The sequence below is a fragment of the Panthera uncia genome, chromosome B1, assembly GCF_023721935.1.
Source record: "Panthera uncia isolate 11264 chromosome B1, Puncia_PCG_1.0, whole genome shotgun sequence".
Classification (NCBI taxonomy): Eukaryota; Metazoa; Chordata; class Mammalia; order Carnivora; family Felidae; genus Panthera; species Panthera uncia.
The window spans coordinates 25,899,859-25,922,031 of record NC_064811.1 but is presented as its reverse complement, the minus strand read 5'-3'; positions in this window follow the sequence as shown (position 1 = coordinate 25,922,031).

The following is a 22,173-nucleotide window of genomic DNA, read 5'->3' as shown; positions in this document are numbered from 1 at the left end:
ACCTAATGTAGAAATCGGTACCGTAAAACCTTTGTTTGCGAGCATAATTCTTTCTGGAAACATGCTTGTAATCCAAAGCACCTGTGTATCAAAGTGAACTTCAAGAGCCATTGGCTCCGTTGTGATGTTTGGCATCATGGCTCAGTTGTGATGTTTGGCATCATGTACTACTTGCATCACAAGACATCGCTTGTTTATCAAGTTGAAATTTATTAGAAATATTTGCTTGGCTCGTGGATCACTGGCAGAACAAGTTACTTGCAATCCAAGGTTTTACTGTAATTGGAAGGAGAGTCCATCCCCCCCACCCCCCAAGAAAACCCGAAAGTGGCAATGGCTGAGTAGTTGGGAGGCAGGCAATAAGGAAATAGCTAACCCTGGCCGGGATGATATAGACCTGTTGCCTCCATTATCTTGGAAGCAGAACCAGTATCTATTATTGACTCTGCATCTCTCAGGTAGTGGCTGGAAAGCCAACATGTTAGTGTGTGTTGTTTGCTCTTCACTACCTAAGCAGTGTTATTACATGGAACAGATCAACTCTGATGGCAACTATCCACTTTATTAGAAACGATTGAAAGGAAATAGAATGCAGCAGAATTTTAAGGTCTCAGGTTTTCCGAACATGAGGGCTTCCTTGTAGATAATAGCAGGAAATAAAACTTAATTAGTTTTAATCCATAAGACCCAATAAAATGTATCAATTAAGGGGCGGGGGGGAGCCTGGGTGGCTCAATCGGTTAAGTATCTGACTCTGGGTTTCGGCTTAGGTCACATTCCCACAGTTTGTGAGATCCAGCCTCATGTCGGGCTATGTGCTGACAGCACAGGGCCTTCTTGGAATTCTCTCTCCCTCTCTCTCTGCCATTCTCCTGCTCTCTCTCTCTCAGAATAAATAAATAAATATTTTAAAAAATGTATCAGTTAAGGAAAGAGATCCAGCATTGAGGCAAAAGTCATGTTAGGGTGTAATCTTTCCACAAAACTATACTGCTTAATATGCCTATAATTTAAGAAAGAGGATCATGAAGGAAAGAAGCAAAATAAGTAAATTAAAAAGGCAGACATGGGGGCGCCTGGGTGGCTCAGTCGGTTAAGCGGCCGACTTCGGCTCAGGTCATGATCTCGCAGTCCGTGAGTTCGAGCCCCGCGTCGGGCTCTGTGCTGACAGCTCAGAGCCTGGAGCCTGTTTCAGATTCTGTGTCTCCCTCTCTCTGACCCTCCCCCATTCATGCTCTGTCTCTCTCTGTCTCAAAAATAAATAAACGTTAAAAAAAATTTAAAAAAAAAGAAAAAAAAAAGGCAGACATGATATCATGTCTGGGAAACAGTGATAGGTACTATTGACACAAGAAATGACTTTAGTTCTGTTATTTCATTATTATTTTTGAACATGGTATTTTTTAAGATTTATGTAGGTGATAAAATAGCTTTTCATATTGAATACTTCTAAAATAACAGTACAAATGCTATGCATATTTTATAACCATATGTCATGATAAAAACATAATAAAATCACCTCCATTTTTATTTAAAGTCAATCCCTAATCAACTAAAATGATTTAGTTTTTAGTGCTTCTTGACTGAAAAACTCTGACATCTTACTTTAAAATTTTGATGGAATTTCTAAGAATTAGAGTATCTGTGGTGTCATATTATTACCATCTAGGACAGGAACACCAAGTTCAGTAGTCTGACCTCTCTTATAACTGATTGTCTTTTATTGTACTCTATTAAACACCTAGGACAAGTCAGCCAAAAGTTACTTGTGTAATACTGAATGATTGGAAAATATGTTCCTAAAAGTCTAACACCAATTCACTGAAAATTGCCTGCACAGTTTTATAACCCCTGGTATAAACACAGTATGTAATTTGGGGTGATTTTGAACTATGCAATGGACTTCTAATGTATAGGAAAAGTGTATATCATAAAAAGAACTGTCCCCTCCTCCAAATTTTCATTACTTGTCCCCAAACTCAGATTCACGGTTAAAATTAATGTCAAACAGAAACTGTCACTGTAGAAATGACTCTCAGTAATGTAATCAGCGGAAAATGATGAAAACATAATCACAAAATATATAGCCAGAAGAAAAAGATGTGACAAAGCTGACAAGCAAATGGAATCCAACATAACTCTTCTGTGCGAGCGGCGTACTTCCAGACAGATAAAAACCAAGGAGCAGCAATGTTACCGCCTCCCTCGAGCAGTATCATTGTCTTGTGGGTAACAAGCATGACAGACATTGACTGTGTTCATAGATATGTGAGGCTGTGGGGTCTGCTATGTATTTTGAAAGGACACAGAGGTATAACTGACAGCATAAGAGCACTTTATTACTTCAAGTGTAGGGCAAAGGTAGACAAGCTTAAGAATATATTTGCCCTACGACTTTCAAGGATAAAAGTGAGTAAAATCAAACGAGACAAACATCATGATTATTTACTGGAAAATAAATTATTTAAAATTCTCTCTTTTCGTGTGTTCATGCACAAGCTCCCATGATCATGAATGAGCATTATCTGAAATGCATAGACAATACTAGGCGATTAAAAATAATTTGCTCTTGGTACGTAAGGACGCTATGCAATCGCACTAGCCAAGACCTAGTAGACCATAAGTTCCATTTTCTCTAATAAATGTGCAGTTTTATTTTGCTGCTACAAGGCAGTTACAAAAACAGAAGTAGAGATGATCCGAAAATATGTTTTAAAAAGTAGAACACTGTAAAGATTCTTTGAATTTTACTCTTATGTTTCACCACAAATAAAATTCAAGGACAGTGTTCAAGGGCTTTGTAAAAACTTTACAAATTAGATCTAATTACATCAATTTATTAGTGAATTCATATAGCTATTTCAAAACATCCTAAACTTTTTATTCCAAAATAAAACTTTAGGTAATACCTTGTATGTATGCATGTGTATGTACATGTGTGTGTAATTGTGAATATAATTGTAGTCATCACAGCCCTACACATATCATTATTTTTAAATCTATTGACACATTCAAAATTAATTCAACAGTTGAGTCATTTCTTCATATTAAGACCTAAGCTAACTTATAAGAATACACATATGAGTGTTTGTTACATTAATTAAAAATGGAGAGCAGTTAGATGTCTGAACGTTGGTGCCAGGAAGTTCTTGGTTCAAAATCAGGCTGGTCTTGAACTCATTTTGGCTTTTTTGGACAAGCTGGTAATCATTTGAATAGTAGAGTTGTCCTCTCTGAAATATCTGTAATGATGCTTCGCAGACACATTGTGAAGATGAAATCAAACAACTTAGGTAAAATCTTTAGCATGTTTCCTGTTATACAGTTTACACTTCATAAAATATGTTTTGAATATAGATATGAAAGATTAAGATTCTTCTATCATGGTGGGTAAGATTTTGGCTTCCATGACCTTCACCACTTGATGTTCTGCATGTGAATATGTTCTCTTGCCCAGCGAAATAAATGTTGTAGATGGAGTTAAAGTTGCCACCGTAGTTCTGGCTTATAAGACCATGAAATAATAAATTTATGTTTTTTTAAATGACTACATCTGTAGTAATTTGTTACAACAGTAATAGCAAAAGAAAGCATGCACCTTATACACATATATATGCATACACATATATATAATCCCATAAATATGTTGTGTTTTTGTTTTTTGTTTAATTCAAGTACATAACAAATGGTATCCCAGAGGACTAAAACAGCTAATTCCTCTTCAGTTATTTTTCTCAGGGAGTATATTGCATATTAGAATGTGATTTAATTTAAATATTTCAGGCTACCTACAGTTTCATTGTTCCTTAGGGGTAACTGATTTCACATCTTTTGATGCTCATTTTGTTTCAGAGATAGTGTCGTTGCATTATTCATGTTTGTCTGCATCTATCTACCCTATGAGAATTTCAATAGCTCTGTGTGTGTGTGTGTGTGTGTGTGCGCGCGCGCGTGTGTTTGAATACTTTTCCCTGTTTAACTCTAGAGAAACCAAATGACTGAAACTATTTTATAGACCTTTCTATTTACAGTGACTACCAACTAAACTTGTGAAATGGGAAACCAAGTTCAATTTTAAGTGTGCTCCTAATAATATTGAGAACTCTCACTGATACCGTGTTACCCACAGAAAAGTTGTACGGTAATGGTCAGTGAGAGATGACACTTTTCAAATAAGGCATCATGACCGAACTACCGAAAAATTTAGAGAACAGTTATAGCAATGGAGCATGTTTAGCAGAGGATATGTATAAGAAGAGTTTCATAAAGACTGCCAATAAATAAATACAAATAAAAGTTTAAATTACAGGGCACCTGGGTGGCTCAGTCAGTTAAGCATCTGACTTCTGCTCAGGTCACGTTCTCACGGTTCGTGGGTTTGAGCCCTGCATTGGACTCTGTGCTGACAGCTCAGAGCCTGGAGCCTGCTTCGGATTCTATGTCTCCCTGTCTCTCTGCCCCTCCCCCACTGGTACATGCTCTCTCTCTCAAAAATTAACATTAAATTTTTTTTAAAAGTTTAAAATATAGTTTATTCCAAAATAAGTGATTTGATTAACCAAATAATACATTTTAAAATATTATTATAATTTTTTTATTCAGTAATTAATTTATTTGCTTTTTTAAGTTCAAACATTTATTTAGAGAGAGACAGATGGTGTGAGCAGGGGAGGGGCAGAGAGAGAAGGAAAGCTACCAGCTGCAGAGACTGATGTGGTGTTCAAAACCATGAACTGTGAGATCATGACCTAAGCTGAAATCAAGAGTCAGACACATAACTGATCGTGCCACCCGGGTACCCCTATTTATTTGTTTTTGAAAGTATATATGAGGAAATGACCTTAGGAATAGTGATGAATTTTATTGAGCAGTTATTATGTAATTTAACAAATACTATGAATGATTGTTATTTAAGTATATAGTATTTCTATGAGCCATGTTTTTTTCTATTTTCCAGATAAGACTTGTGCAAGAAGGATGTTCAGAATTCAAAGTGAAACAGCTACTAATTGATAAATTCAAGTTCTGAAAATCTGAATTCAGAGATCATAAGGTTAACTAAGAAGTACTGTACTATGTAAGAATTTTGGAATAGAGAGAGCCACTTAGTTCAGTTATCATGCTTTTGACATAATTCTAGAACATTTGATACAGTAAAAAAATATTCTGTGTTTCAAGATGAATAGGATATATATAAGCACAAGTAGTTTCTAATAAACATATATACACTTGAAACAATAAGAGCATACTTCCAAAAGAGTATTATGACTAAGAAAAAGTAAAAAAAAAATTTTAATGTTTTATTTATTTTTGAGACAGAGAGAGACAGAGCATGAATGGGGGAGGGTCAGAGAGAGAAGGGGACACAGAATCTGAAGCAGGCTCCAGGCTCTGAGCTGTTAGCACAGAGCCCGCTGCGGGGCTCGAACTCACGGACCTTGAGATCATGACCTGAGCCGAAGTCGGACCCTCAACTGACTGAGCCACCCAGGAGCCCATGACCAAGAAAATTTTTAATAGATAATGTTGTATGAACAAAGACTGAATACAAACTATATATTCAATATATTTAAATATAGAATCATGTATATATATATATATATATATATATATATATGAAAATAGATGTGTGGGAAAAATAAATGAAAAACAAGGAAATATAAAAATTGTTGGCAGTGTTTGTCTTGGGATGTGGATAATTAGTGATTTTTTTCTTTATATATTGTTGTGTTTCCCATTTTTTTGCATTGAATATAGAGGTTCTTAAGATATTTTTTAAAGTCCTGCTTACAAATAAATACAAAACAGTTGGTGATGTCAACCTCCATTTAATGAATGATATTTGTACCAGTAAGTAATGCTTTACTAAGCATTTACCCAAGCTCATTGAATTTGCAAAATTTAATTTCAATTTTATATGATAGCATCCTCTTTCCCACAGGGGTAAAGTTTGAGGAAAAAGAAACATACAGGGGGACACAGAGGTAAGAATCTTAAATAAATCAATAGTGTAACAGTGTAAATCATATAAAAAATAATATCAGTATAATAAAATGAATATATGTAATATATATCTATTATATAATGTAATCAATATTTGTGAAAACAATTTAATACTTTATTTAAAATTGTGTTCCTAGTCATTTTTAGCTTCTTCTGGTGACCATGATTTCCAGCATTGTTCACAAATAATATGTTTCCCAGAGAAGATTCTCTGATTTTAAACTTGTGCTAATTTGCTGTCCAAAGTCTAGGTTTCTGCACTCCCACTACCTATTTCCTATATAGACAATCAGGTATAAGTTTTTTCTTTCTTCTTATTTTTTTTAATGTTTATACATTTTTGGAAAGAAGAGAGAGAGAGAGAGCATGAGTGGGAGAGGGTCAGAGAGAGAGGAAGACATAGAAACCCAAGTAGGCTCCAGACTCAGCTGTTAGCACAGAGCTCAACGCAGGGCTGGAACTCAAGAACCATGAGACCATGACCTGAGCCAAAATCGGATGCTCAACCAACTGAGCCACCCAGGTGCCCTTTTCTTTCTTATTTTTAACTTGTCTTCTTCCTCCTCCTCCTACTCTTCTTCAACTTCCTTTCTGTTTTTTAATTTGTGTATTTGATATGGAGTAGAGATAAGATGAATACAGAGAAATTTTGGATACAATATGACAAAACTAAAATTGATGACATCTTAGAGAAAGTTGGACTACAGCACTGTAGATGATGTGATATAAACATTTCATTGGTGTGTGAAAGTTCTGAGATTAGATCCCATATATGTTTGTTGGGTTGACGATCATGTCAGCTTCTTTTCTTAAATGATCGAGAAATAACTGTCTCATGGACCTAGGCTCCAGCCCCTCCCCATTGCCTTTGCCTTTCAGTTAACTAAATATACATCAACTACTGAATTCTGGCATCATGAATATACCACCATGTCAAACTCTTGATAGGGCAGCGCTAAGTTTATTGCTTACTGTGGTGAAGGAGAGCACACTACCCATGCTAATGTATGTAATCTCAGAAAAGTGAGAAGTTATTGTACTTTTAACAGGTATCATATAATTTGGGGACTAATCTAAGGATCTCTTTACAGTGCTGAAGCGAGGAAGTATAATTGCTTAGCGTACTTAAAGGATTAATTTCCAAGGATGCATTGATCTTGTAATAGTGCACTAATGATTATTTATATACATACATGTGCGTAATGTGCGTGCCTGTGTACATATAAAATAGCACACCCACGTATTTATCTAAAAGAGTAGGAAACATGAAGATATATGCTTACAGTTAAATGCTGTCTGGAAAACACACACCCTAAGTACAAAATGTCGTGTCCCTCTCGTTCTGTTATTTTGCTTGTTCTTAACACTTCTCCTTTGCCACTACGGTGATAGAGTATGCTCATACTCAGAACCAGAGCTTTTCACTTTTTGCTGTTCAGAGGCTATTTAATTTTAATTGCTCCCCAAGCATAGGCCAATTCATGGTGGCAAGAGCTGAGCAAGAATCCTTCACAGATGCTTTGAAGTCTGAAGAGCTGCTATTCACATTGCCTCAGGCTTCCATTCCCACATTTGTGTGAAAATGTAAGCAGTGGAACACCTCTTTCATACATGCCCAATGTGACTATAACTGAAAATACCTTGTGCAGATTTAAGGTTTTTCTAACTATGTATATAAAGTTTAAAATGAGGATATTAAGCAGATGTTGTTTTGCGGTACGCATTTAAAATGGCCTTAAAAATAGAGGTTATGAAAGAATATCAGTGCTTAAAATAATTAAGCTAAGCACAATACACACATTGAATATTTTATGTGTATGTGTGTATGTGTGAGAGAGAGTTGGGGGCAAGTTTAAAGAATTGTAAATCATTTCCCACGTTGGAGAATAAACTCTTTAACCGTACCTTGTAACTTTGCGCATTTAATATATGCAAAAGTACACTGAACAGCACTGATCTTTGTAAAAGGAATAATAATTTCTTACAGCATTCAATTTCATGTTTTTTTTCTAAAGAAAAAAAAATAAAATAAAATCATGAATACATTTGCCCAGGTGTTTAAATACAAAACAATATGCATACCACTTACACCCTGTATTTGTGGAAGATAGAAGCTGGAAATAGGTAAATCTCACCTAGGGCACACTGGAATTATAAATGATAATAACAGTAATAATGGTTATTATTATTTTAAAAAACAATTTTAAAATAATTCAACAGAGGAAATTTAGATCTGGAAACATATGAGAGGGAAATCATTTGAGGGATGTCCTTATTGGTTGTTTCAAAATAAGTGATCATTTTCAGATGAGAGAGGAACATTTGAAATTTGAAAATAAATTTTAATACAGGTTGACATGAAACTTACCACAGTCATTAGAGACATCAAATTCTCAATTCTTTCTTTGCATTTCCATCTAAAAATAAATTGGAAAGAATAACTAGTTAAAATGTATATGTTAGTGAATTAAGGCTTATCAACTCTGAAATTAGGTGTTAGTTATATTTAGAAACTTACGGATTCAGAAGTGTTTGTTTGAACCTTGTGTTATCACTTTCCAAGAGCCAGAGTTACTCTTGTTTGGCAGGAGAAAATTAGAGATTTTTTTTTGGTTAGCTTTTTCCCTGGGTAGAATTTTCCAGGTTATAGTTGAAGTCTTTGATTTAGAGAAATCTAGGGCATGTTTTCTTTCTTCCAGATTATATTTCAGTTGGATATTCCATTAAGTTGCTACTTTTAACATTTAAGGAATTGACAGAGAAGCCACTTACATGATGCACCCTTATAATGCTTTGAATTTTTCTTCCTTGTCCCTCACCTTTGCTTCGTGTGACATCACTGAAAGTAAACCATCTCTATTCAGGTCCTCCACTCATTCTGCTTTTGGAGAAAAATGATCTAATAGAGGGGAATTTTTCTCTCCAAATCTTGACTTGCTATGTTTAGCTGCTGAAGACTTTTTTTTTTTGTTTTGTGTTCATTTTTTAAAAAATTAATGTTTTTGAGAGAAAGAGAGAGACAGAGTGCGAGTGGGGAAAGGACAAAGAGAGAGGCAGACACAGAATCTGAAGCAGGCTCCAAACTCTGAGCTGTCAGCACAGAGCCTGACGCGGGGTTTGAACTCACGAACCGCAACTGGAGTCAGATGATCAACTGACTGAGCCACCCAGGTTCCCCTTGCTTCGGTTTCAATATTTTGCTGTAAACAAATGCAGCATAGCTAGAAATAAAATAATCATTTGTATCATTCTACATGGCTGCTTTCTGAGAATACAGAAGGTATTTCTTCCCTCACATTTTATTTTTTTCTGTTGATAGTCTCTGGCACGATTGATCTCTTATGCCACCAAATTGAAGAGAGAGATTTGGTAGGTAATGCCATACCTACCTCATTACTTCTTCTTTATTTTTGGTTGAACCCGTTAAAAGCAGCAATGGATTCAACATAGATATGGAAGGAAAAATAAAATGGCTACATAATATGTAAGAAAAAAGCCCAATTAGAAAGAGCAAGAAAATATCTCTGCATAAAAAAATTGGAAGAGCCTGTTTCTTGCTTTTCTTTCTGAGAAGTGGACAGGCTTATAAGGAAATGGAAACAAACAAACAAACAAACAAAAAACTATATATCCAAAGAAAGCTATAATGTGATAGAAAGTTCTTTATATTGTAAAATAGTTAATTTGACTGAGATACAAAATACTGTGCTTCCTCCTTCCTGCTGAAATAATCTCTTTTTGACCCATAGAGACCATGCAGGAGAAGGAGTGGTATCCCATGACTGCATCACTAGAGAGAGAGAGAAAGAGAGAGAGAGAGAGAGAGAGAGAGAGAATAAAAGAATAATAAAAAAAACATACTGCTGAACAGAGAATTAAAAGAGAATAGTAGCACCAAGTCATATGCAGAGGTAACTGTGAAGACGGACATTGCACAGCACCCAACTCAAGAAGCTCCAAATTATGGAAATAGAATAATGTCCATGCTGTGGAATAGTGTTCAAATCAGTTTTATCAAGATTTTATTTGGCGGCTGACATCTGAAGTTTTGTCCAAGATTATTTGCATTCTATCATTGTTCCCAACTGCATTTCAGATTAAATCCATACCCTGTGCTGAGTCAGATTTGGACTCTTACCTGAGTTGCCAAATGAATAAGGAATGATTCAAAGATATGCAATGTTTTTGTCCTCTGTAGAGTCTGCTTTTGGGGATATTGCCACAAAGTTAGGATGGTGTGGAAAATGTTCAAAGATCAAGCATTGGACTTTAAGGGGATATGGTGAGATTGGATTATTCAAAGAAACAAAGGAGTCAACAACAATATGCAGCATTCTGTGATACGCATTTCACCCCAATAAATATTCTTATAAAGTATCAAGTGAGAAAGAAATCTGGATATGTAAGAGCAATGAATCAATAGAATAGGAATGAGCTACTGAGAACAATAATATGTTCTTGATAGTCACAGAAGAATATCTACATAAATAATGAGGCATTGTATGAAATATATGAGAAGATTAATTGCAAAATTTAATAGCATTCTGCTCAAAAATAGCAATAACTTGACATGGAATATGGAAATGTAAATGGGAGAATGAATGCAAAAAAATTAGTTATGATGCTTTTGCAAAACAAATTAGGAATAGTGTTTTTTACTGGCTTTAAAATGTACAAGATTATGGAGTTATAATAAATCAAGCATTACATTCAAGTCAATGTAATGCTTTTGGAAAACGACCAGTATCATCTTGTGAAGCTGAAAATATGTGTACCCTGAAAATTCCATCCCTAGGTATATTATTTACAAAACTCTTAAAAATATGCAAGAAGATACATGCACATCATTGATTGAAATCATAAACAAAAACAAGAATAAAACAAACACAAGACAATTGTTCATAAACTGGATAGTGGGTTAAAAATTGGGGACTGGTTTTACAGTGGAGTTTTATACACTCTGGAGAAAAAAGTAAATACAACAACATCCGTGAATCTTAGAAACATAAACCTGAGTGAAAAACAGACTTTATAAAATACTATGTATTTTTTTTTATTTTTAACAATATATTTAGAATTATATATACAGATGACAACTCAGTTTAAAAAAGTTGCAAAAGAATAAATAATAAAAATTCAAAGCATAAAGGAAGTAGAATGAGATGTGAGAAAAGGACATGGATAGATTTGACTTTTGATTATTTTTGTTTGTTTTGTTCATTTTATATTGTCATTTAAAACCCATTGCTGTGTTACATAGGTGTATAAAATATTACAATGTAAAAAAAGAAAAACAAATCCAAATAAATAATAAAGCTGAATTGCCTTAAAGGAAACAGAGCATGTGCAAATTAAAAATATCCAAGTCCTGGGAGCCTGGGTGGCTCAGTTGGTTAAGCGACCGACTTCAGCTTGGGTCATGATCTCGCAGTTTGTGAGTTCCAGCCCCGCCACAGGCTCTGTGCTGACAGCTCAGAGCCTGGAGCCTACTTCAGATTCTGTGTTTCCCTCTCTCTCTACCCCTCTCCTGCTCATGCCCTGTTAAAAAATAATAAATAAACATTAAAAAAAGTTTTAAAAATATATCAAAGTCCTATTAGATCAATTAAAAATAATGATGGACAAAGCTGATGAGTGCACTGGGTGCTAAGAGCCTGAGTGATGGCATTCTTTAAGAGGCCAAGGCAAAAGGCCAAAGAAATGTGACACGTGAGAGATAGGTTATGAAAAAGAGAACAGATTAACTTTTATCATAACTATCTAAAAGCAAATTCAGAATGAGAGGAAGTAAAAATGATGGGAAGGAATCCATTGTTATAATAAATTATAATGGTAACAATAATAAATCTTCAGATGTACCAATGGCTAGGGGGATGAAATTTCAGACACTAAATGCAAAAAGTAAAATAATAAAATACATAATAAATAAAAATTAAAAGTCAAAATATTTTTCAAAATGACAGAAAAATTATCTGAAATGTATGGATAATTAGGTAGGCACCAGCTTTTTTTTTTAAGTGTAAGTGACCAGATGATAAAAGATAATAATCAGCATTCTCCAGGACATTTCTTTTCAAGAGAATTCTAAGTCAAGCAAACAAAGTATTCAAGGTCAAAGGCAAAATATATTTTCATCCAGGCAAGGATCTAGATATTTACCATGTACTCAGAAAGAATTATCCACAACTGTTCTGTAACAAAAATTAAAAAAAATGATTCAAGAAAGAGAGGAATGTGAAATATTTTAAATGATGCTTTACATCACAAAATACTTTTATCTAATTTATAATATTTACATTTTATCATATGGCATAAAATGTTAATATATATTTTTGTTAGTTTCCCTCCAAATATAATATTAAATGTAATACTATTCATCACCGATATTCACTCTTAATAAGCTACTTATCAAAAGAAATGTTTCTAGCCTGATAAATAGTATATATGGAATCCTAAAGAAAAAATTCTAGTTGAGAAAAATGAATAGAGATCCCTCTCCTAAATTCAACAGGAAAATTAAAATCTTAGCCAAGGAAAAGGAAAACAAAAAAACTATACATATCATATACAATTTTGGTGCAATTGCAAATTGAGACCAATTCCTTGATTTATTTTTCTGCTTCATTTTTGGTGTATAGAAATACAATAGATTTATGCATGTTGATTTTATATCCTTTAAGTTTGCTAAATTCATTTATTAATTTTAGCCATTTTCGGTAGAGTCTTTCAGGTTTTCTAGAGTCTCAGGTCATCTGAAAATAGTTAGAGTTCTTTCTTGTCCATTTGTAGGCCCTTTATTTCTGTCTGTTGTCTGATTGCTGAGGCTAAGATTTCCAGTACTATGTAAAATAGTAATGGTGAGAGTGAACATCCTTGTCGTGTTCCTGACCATAGGGGAACAGCTCTCATTTTTTTGTTTTTGTTTTTGTTTTTGTTTTTGTTTTTATTTTTGTTTTTCCCATTAAGGATGAGATTAGCTGTGGGTCTTTTGTATATGGCCTTTATGATGCTGAGGTATATTCCATCTATCCTAACTTTGTTGAGGGTTTTATAAAGAATAAATGCTGTATTTTGTCAAATGCTTTATCTGCATCTACTGACAGGATTATATGGTTCTTACCATTTCTTCTATTAATATGGTGTATCATGTTGACTTATTTGTGAATATTGAACCAGGCCCACAGTCCAGGAATAATTTCCACTTTATTCTGGTGAATAATTCTTTTAATGTTGAATTCAGTTTGGTATCCTGTTGAGCTTTTTTGCATCAATGTTCATCAGGGATATGGGCCTATAATTCTTTTTAGTGGGGTCTTTGTCTGGTTTTGGAATCCAGGTAATGCTGGCTTCATAGAGGGGTTTGGAAGTTTTCCTTCCGTATCTATTTTTGGAACAGTTTGAGAAGAATGAATATTAACTCTTTAAATGCCTGGTAGAATTCCTCTGGGAAGCTATCTGGCCCAAAACTCTTATTTTATGGGATGTTTCTGGTTACTGATTCCATTTCTTTGCTGGTTATGGGTCTGTTCAAATTTTCTATTCCTTCCTATTTCAGTTTTGGTACTTCATGGGTTTCTAAGAATTTGTCCATTTCTTCTAGATTGCCCAATTTGTTGGCATATAATTTTTCATAGTATTCTTTTATAATTGTTTGTATTTCTGTGGTTGTTGCTTGTGATCTCTCCTCTTTCATTCATGATTGCTTCTATTTGGGTCATTCCTTTTTTCTTTTACTGAGTCTGGCTAGGAGCATCTAGGTGGCTCAGTTGATTAAGTGTCCAAATCTTGTTTTCAGCTCAGGTCATGAACTCACGGTTTGATGGGTTCAAGCCCTGCAAGGGGCTCTGTGCTAGCCATGCAGAGCTTGCTTGGAATTTTCTCTCTCCCTTCCTGCCCCTCTCCCACTTGTTCTCTCTCTGTCTCAAAATAAACAAATAAACCAAAAAAAAATTCAATAAATAAAAAGAAAAAGAAATATAATAAGTCTGGTTAGGGGCTTATCAGTTTTGTTTATTGTTTCAAAGAACCAGCTCTTAGTTTCATTGATCTGTTCTACTGTTTTTGTTTTGTTTCATTTTTATATTATTTCTGCTCTAATCTTCATTATTTGCTTTCTTCTGTTGGCTTTAACCTTTATTTGCTGTTCCTTTTCTAGCTCCTGTAGGCATAAAGTTAGATTGTGCATTTGGTACCTTTTGTGCTTCTTGAGATAGGCCTGAATTGCCATATACTTTCCTCTTAGGATTGTCTTTGCTGCATCCCAAAGAATTTGGACTGTCCTGTTTTCATTTCCATTTGCTTCCATGCACTTTTTAAATTTCTTTTTTTCAAACGTTTATTTATTTTTGAAGGAAAAAGAGACAGAGCATGAGTGGGGGAGGGGCAGAGAGAATGGGAGACACAGAATCTGAAGCAGGCTCCAGGCTCTGAGCTAGGAGCCCAGAGCCAGATGCAGGGTTCGAACTCATCAACCATGAGATCATGACCTGAGCCAAAGTCAGACACTTAACTGACTGAGCCACCCGGGTCCCCTTAAATTTCTTCTTTAATCTCTTTGGTAACCCATTCATTCATTATAGGATGTTCTTTACCTCAAAGTATTCATGGTATTTCCAATTTTTTCTTGTGGTTGATTTCAAATTTTTTAGTGCTGTGGTCTGAAAATATGCAAGGTATGGTCTTGATCTTTTTGTACTTGTTGAGGGCTGATTTGTGACACAATGTGTGTGATCTACTCTGGATAATGTTCCATGTGCACTCAAGAAGAATGTGTATTCTGATGCTTTGGGGTGAAATGTTCTGAATGTATCTGTTAAGTTCTTTCTGTTCAGTGTGTCATTTAAAGCCATTGTTTTCTTGTTGATTTCTCCTTAGATAATCGGTCCATTGTTATAAATGGGGTGTTAAAGTCCACTACTATTATTGTATTACTATCAATGAGTTTCTTTATGTTTCAATTAATCGATTTATATATTTGTGTACTTCCAGGTTGGGCAATAAATATTTACAATTGTTAGATCTTCTGGATGGATAGACTCCTTAATTACAATGTAATGCTCTTCTTCATCTCTTGTTAAAGTCTTTGTTTGAAAATCTAGTTTGTCTGATGTAAGTATGGCTACTCCAGCTTTCTTTTGAGTCCATCAGCATGATAGATGGTTCTCCCTCCCCTCACTTTCAATCTGCAAGTGTCTTTAGGTCTAAAGGGTGTCTTTGTAGGCAGCATATAAATAGATCTTTTTATAATCCATTTTGATACCCTATGTCCTTTGATTGGAGCATTTAGTCCATTTACTTTCAGGTGATTATTGAAAGATATGAATTTTAATGACATTGTGTTGCCTGTAGATTTGGTGTTTCTAGTGATTTTCTCTGGTCCTTTCTAGTCTTTGTTGCCATAGTCGTCTTCTTCCTCTTCTTTTTGTTTTTCTTTCTCAAACAGTCCCCCTTAAAATTTCTTGCATGGCTGGCCTAGAGGTCACAAATCCTTTGGTTTTTTTTTTGTTGTTTAAGAAATTCTTTATCTCTCATTCTGTTCTGAGTGACAGCCTTGCTGGGTAAGGATGCTTGGCTGCATATTTTCCCCATTCATCACATTGAATATTTCCTGCCACTCCTTTCTGGCCCTCCAAGTTTCAGGGGACAGGTCTGTTGCTAACCTATGAATACACCCTTGTAGGTTAAGGACTTTTATCACCAGTGGCTTTTAGAATTCTCTTTATTTTTGCAAGTTTCACTGTGATTATGTAATGGTGTTGACCTTTTTTATTGATTTTAAGGGAATCCTCTCTGCCTCTTGGGACCGAGTGCTTGTTTCACTCCCAAGATTAAAGAAGTTCTCAGGTATAAGTTCTTCAAATAAACTTTATCCTCCTTTTTCCTACTCTTCTTCTTCTGGGACTCCTATGATACGAATATTGTTTCGCTTAATGAAATTACTGAGCTCCCCAGGTCTCCTTTCATGATCTAATAGTTTTCTTTTCCTCTTATTTTCAGCTTCATTATTTTTCATAATTTCATCTTTTATATCACCTATTCTTCCCCTGCTTCAATCCTCATTGTGACTATATCCAGTCAGTTTTGCATTTCAGTTATAGCTTTTTTTTTTTTTTTAATTTCAAACTGACTAGTTTTTAGGTCTTTTTTCTCTACATTAAGGGTTTCTCTGGTGTCTTCCATACTTTTTTCAAGCCCACCTAGTAGTCTTATGACTGTCGTTCTAAACTGTTTTTCAGATATATTGCTTATATTTGCGTTGAGTAAGTCCCTTGTGATTTCTCCCCGACCTTTCTTTCGAGGAGCATTCTTCCACCTTTTCATTGGTTAAGTTTCTGCCTTTTTGCATGTTTTAAAAGATTTTCATGTTTCCTCCACCTGAGAATAATGCTTAAAAACGGTCATACGCCATCCAGGGCCTTGCACTTCAGGAAGTGTTGCTGGTGTATGCTGTGTGCACTCTGCTGTTGCATTTTGGCTGCTCTTTTCCCACTGGTCAGTCCTCTGTAGAGCTCCTCCTTGTTTGCAGTGGTGCAGTGTTTGGAACTTCAACTAGGTGCTCTTTGATTTGTTTGTTAAAATAAGCATTACACCTGCTTATTTTACTACACTGTCTTCCTCCAACTGTGGAGAACCTTCCACTAGCCCTCAGATAGATTTCCTGGGTGTCCCAAGTGATGTGATCTTAACGCAGCTGTGTTTAAGGGATAAAGGAAAGCCCAGGTACCCCCTATTTCTCTGCCATCATAACGCCTCCCAATAACTTTTTTATTAGGGGAAATAATGGCAGGTTAACTGGCATACTGGTAATACTATAATTACCAATAACAAAGAATGATGATTATGGTTATAAGGACAAATCAATTATCAAATACAAGAAATTTGAAATGTAACAACAGATGTAAATATAAGGTTATATATTTCATGTATGCTATAAATGCAACCTACACACATACAAAATAGTGCTGTTGGATGTAAGTAAGCTGCAATTTTATTGAAGTGGGAAAAGGTTGAGGTTTTAATACATGGATTAAAGATAATTGGTTTGGAGCACCTGGGTGGCTCAGTCTATTGAGTGTCCAACTTCAACCCAGGTCATGATCTCGCAATTCTTGAGTCTGAACCCTGCTCAGGTTCCGTGCCGGCATTGGGAAACCTGCTTGGAATTCTCTCTCACTCCCTTTCTCTCTCTACCTCTCCTCCATTTGTGCTCGCTCTCTCTCAAAATAAATAAAGAAAAACTTCAAAAAATAAAGATAATTGGCTATTGGGGAAAAATCAAACTAGTTCCTAGTGTACATCAAGGATAAAAATAGTCTTCAAATTTAAAATAAAAAAAAATTACAAGGTAAATTTTAAGAGAAAATAGAAGAGATTTCTGTAATCTTAGGATGACAGAACTCATTTAGAGTAGTGCTGTACAATGAACCTTTCTGCAGTTATGGAAATGTACTACATGAATATCCCTTGAGAACTCTCTCACCCTCACACCACATCTTCAGTCTCCGTCCGTCTACATATATATCCTCTGCTTTCAGCACTATTTCTACGGTTCCGTGTCCTGTCCTGCCAATGGCATCTGTTTTGCTCTGGATCCCATCTATTTTTGTCTTTTCAACATATGCCCTTTGATTATTCTCTTTCATGCATCTTTGATTTCTTCTCCTCCATGCCATAATTTCCATCGCTATATAAATATGTACTATTATCTCCAATTAAGATAAAAATATCTTCTGGCCTCACTCTACCCTTAGCTATATCCCCATTTTTTTTTTCCTTTTCTTTCCCAGCTAAAATCATTTGAATAGTTGTTCATATTCAGCATCCTCAATTTCCCACCTCATATTCTATTTATGATTTAAGTCTTCTACTGTCAGCACATCATTTAAATTGTCAAAACAGTGGATCTTAACTTCATCATTTATGTACTTGCTACTCTTAACTTCTTAACTCCATATTCTCCCTTTTTTTTTTTTTCCTCTTTCATCAGCCTCCCTTCGTATCCAGTTTTGGTCCTTCCTCATTTGCTCAACTTATGAGTATCAGTATTTAGCCTTAACTCAGTCTTGAACTTTTTACCTATCTCTGTTTATACATTTATGTAGGTGATTCTATCCAATTGCCTAACATTATATGCTAATTATATGTTCTGTTTTTCCCAGACTATCTCCCAGCTTTTCCAGAAAAATAGAAACTCATCAATGCAAAGACTTATTTGATTTTGCAGTTTGGATCTCAGTTCAGAAGCAAGAAGGCAAGTTTGTCATAGCAGAAATACATTTTTCTCTAAATCTGAGTTTTCCATATTCATAAATGGCACCACTCTTGAGCACTCAAGTCAGACATCTTGGAGTTATGGTTCAATCATCTAATTTCCTCAGGCTACAATTGATCTATTGATGACCCTTCTTAACTCTACTGTTAAAGTAGATCCACTTCCAAAGAGATGCTGTTTCTTTCTTCCTTCAATATGACCTTGGTCTGAGACACCATCTGTTCTCACCCAGACTATTGCCGTTGTTTTCAGTGCTATGGATTGAATTTTGTCTTGTCCTCTCCTACCCCCTTCTCAGCCCCAGTCATATATATTCAAGCTCTAACCCTCAATGTGATGATATTTAGTTACAGACCTTTGGGAGATAATTTGGTTTAGATGAGGTCATGAGGGTGGAGCCCTCCTACTTGGATTCTTGCCCTTAGAGATAACAGTCTGCTTGCTCACTCCTCACTCAGCCTTGTGAAAAAAAACAGCTAGAAGGGCACCATCTGCAAACAAGATAGAGACCTCTCACCAGAACCTGACTATGCTGACACCTTGATCTTGGGCTTCCTAGCCCCTAACACCGTGAGAAACAAACTTCTGTTGTTTAAGCCATCCAGTCTCTGGTATTTTGTTATGGCAGCCCAAACTAACTAACTGGCTTCCCTCGTTCCACTTTTGATTTCCTACTACCTTTTCTTTGCTTAGAAGCCGTCGTGATAATTTAAACATGTAAATATTTGTTCTCTATAAAACCTTCCAATGGCTTTCCTAACCTTAGAATAAAATCCCAACACCGTGGGGTGCCTGGGTGGCTCAGTCAGTGAAGCCTCTGACTTCAGCTCAGGTCATGATCTCACAGTTTATGCATTAGAGCCCCGCATCGGGCTCTGTGTTGATAGCTCAGAGCCTGGAGCCTGTTTCAGATTCTGTGTCTTTCTCTCTCTCTGCCTCTGCCCAGCTCACACTCTCTCTTTCTCTCACAAAAATAAATAAAAAACATTAAAAAAAGAAGAAGAAAATCCCAACTTGTTATCCTGATCTTGTTCATATTTGCCTGTCTGATTTCATGTTATATAATTATCCTACTCGTCTATTATGTTCCAGCCATACTAGCCTTCTCATCATATGTTTAACATGAATACTGTCGCAATATTGGGAATTCCAGATAGACAATATTCTTCCTTTATTCTTTGCTTCATTGGTTCCTTCTTATCATTCATCTTAGTAGCCCACCAGTTTAAATTAGCCATTATCCACTCTAAATTGGAATACCTTATTTTAATATCTTCTTTTTGCGTATACGTTCTTATTTGTTTAGCTTATACATTGTTCTTTGCTCCCTAAAATAATGTAAATTCCACTCCAGGTTATATCAACAATCTCTTTCAGTGCTTTCTAGAGTAAGAGATAAATATTCATTAAAACAAATTTTGTATAGAAACTGAATAGGATGTTAATAGCCACTGTTGCAATACTCTCTGCTAATATTTTTTCAGACTATGAAACTAGCATTATCTAACAAGATTTAAGATGAAAATGCCCTTGAACTACTAATTCTATTTTTTTCAATCTGTCTGCTTGCCTGAATCTAACCTTCAATTTTAGCCTCATAATGGATATATTATTAGTTATTATTATTTTATTTTAATTTATTTTATTTTATTATTTTTAATATTTGTGTGTTTATTCATTGTGAATCCACACTTGCTTTTATTTTACGAGAGCTTCTAGACGGCCCACAGAAGCAGGAGCTTCAAGATAGATAAGTTCAGCTTGGCTCCCCTGGCCCCCATGTCCTCTGGCATAGCTGTGTCCCAGGAGAAAGTCAGGAGGGCTGAAGGCACCAGTTCACACTTGAAGGCCAGGTTCTCGTCCTGCAACAACTTCTGCCCTCCTGAGGCCAGCAGCCGGAAAGGCAGCCAGTCACTCTGCAAAGCCCTCGGAGGAACCTGTGCAGTAGTGACTCCACTCCATTCCCAGGCATAAGAGGTCCCTTCGAGGAGCCAGCCTTTGGGGAAGCGCCTACACAGCTGGTGTATATTCATATTTTTATTCATCTTCCTTCTCCCTCCTGGTTTCGGGCAGCAGCATGCTGCAGCCCCCCTGGCTGAGACTTGGGCCTCTGCTCCTGCTTGATTAACTCTCTTGTAAGGCTGAAGGAGTTCCCAGGTAGATGGAACCGGCAGGTCAGGAACAAGGGCCAAAGACCTGGCGCTGTAGGTCCAGCTGGGCTGACTCTGGCTTAGTGCTCAGCAGCTCTTCCTTGTCCTTCTCCAGATTGTGGGACTGGGTCACAGAGACTTGGTTCAGACAACAGAACTCTGGGAGAGGGGGGTGGGGAATCATCCCAACTGGGAACTGGAAGCATTGTCTCCTGGAAACCAATGGACTCAAAGTACTCCTGGGTTCCTTTTAGGTAGTTAACACACTGCTGACAAACTTTATTCTGCAGCTTGATCTTTTTGTACCTCTGCTCCTCAGGATGTAGGTAGACATTGCCCAATTGCTTACCAATAATGTCCATGCCCAGCATCACCCAGTCGAATGTGTAGATCGTCATGATGCAGACAGACACTGGGTTGGTGGAAAAGTGTGTGAGAATGGCCTCCTTGATGGGGGCACCCTGCTGGACCTTCCTCTGGGTGGCCGCTGTGAGTAGGCAGGGGAAGTAGATTCCAGGCACCACCAGATGGGTTGGACCTTACTCTTTGGGCTCAGTCACTTGGAGCTTCTGGACTGCCACTGACAGTTGCTTCAGGTCTCAGTTCGTTTCCCGCTGGGGTTCCAATTGGCATCCTGAGAGCTTTGGGCCTTAAGCTGTGGGCTGCTTCTGCTAGAGTAGGCCAGGAAAGTTTCCACAGCCCTCTGATCCTAACTGATAGGCCTTTGGCAGGTGACCAAATCAAAAATGTACACCAATAATATATTCATTGTAGCATCTGTAATCACACACAAAAAATGGGAAACTAAAAATTCAGCAAAAATAGAATGACTAACCATAAAATACATGCATCATATTGCATACAATTTCAAACATATGACATTGCTGATCTTAAGACATACTATCGTTTATATAACACCAAGGGGAAAAGAGATCTGAGGCGATTGCAATTACGTGATGGTATTTATTATGGGCTATAAGTAAATGTGAAATCCCTACATCTTAGAAACAATTAAATATAGTTTACCAGGGAGTGGTTTAAAATAACGAAATGTTTCATATATATTGCAATAGTTCTAAAACAGTGGGAGGTATGTGTTTGGGCATGTGCATATACACACGCATATGGGAGGTGATGTGGTAGCAAAAGTTTGAGAACCGGCTTTTCCCCTATAATGACTTTCTCCCAAGCTCGTATGCATCGTGTTTATCAATTTCATAGTGGAAATATTCTTATGGCTCAGATCAGGATGCCCATTTGATGACAATGCAGATTTGGGAAAAGATGCTTTTGTAAGCCAGTCTGAGCCAACTCCAGAATCCTATATACCTATAAATAGAGTTCAGGGCCTCTCATTCTAATTTACTGTGTATCTATGTATCTATTTATCTCTCTGCGTGCATATAACTGTGTGCATTTATGTATGCAAGCATGTCCGTATATGCATGTGTAGTTTTTATAAAATGTTTGTATGTAGTTATGGAAGTTGGTGTAAATTTAGTGTTGTTGCCTTGACAGATCTCTGTTTACTAGGCAAAACACACTAGCCAATGTCCCCTTTTCATCCATAAAATATATTGACCGTGGATGCCCAAGGCAGGCAGAAAATTACTAATTAGTAGGTTATTCTCAATTATGGTCATGAACTTCTCCTCCTACCAAAAGAGTTGCGTGCTTAACAACATTATGTTGTATTGTTCCCATGTCTGTTTAGACTGGTGGCACATTTTCTTATACTTGCTTCATTTA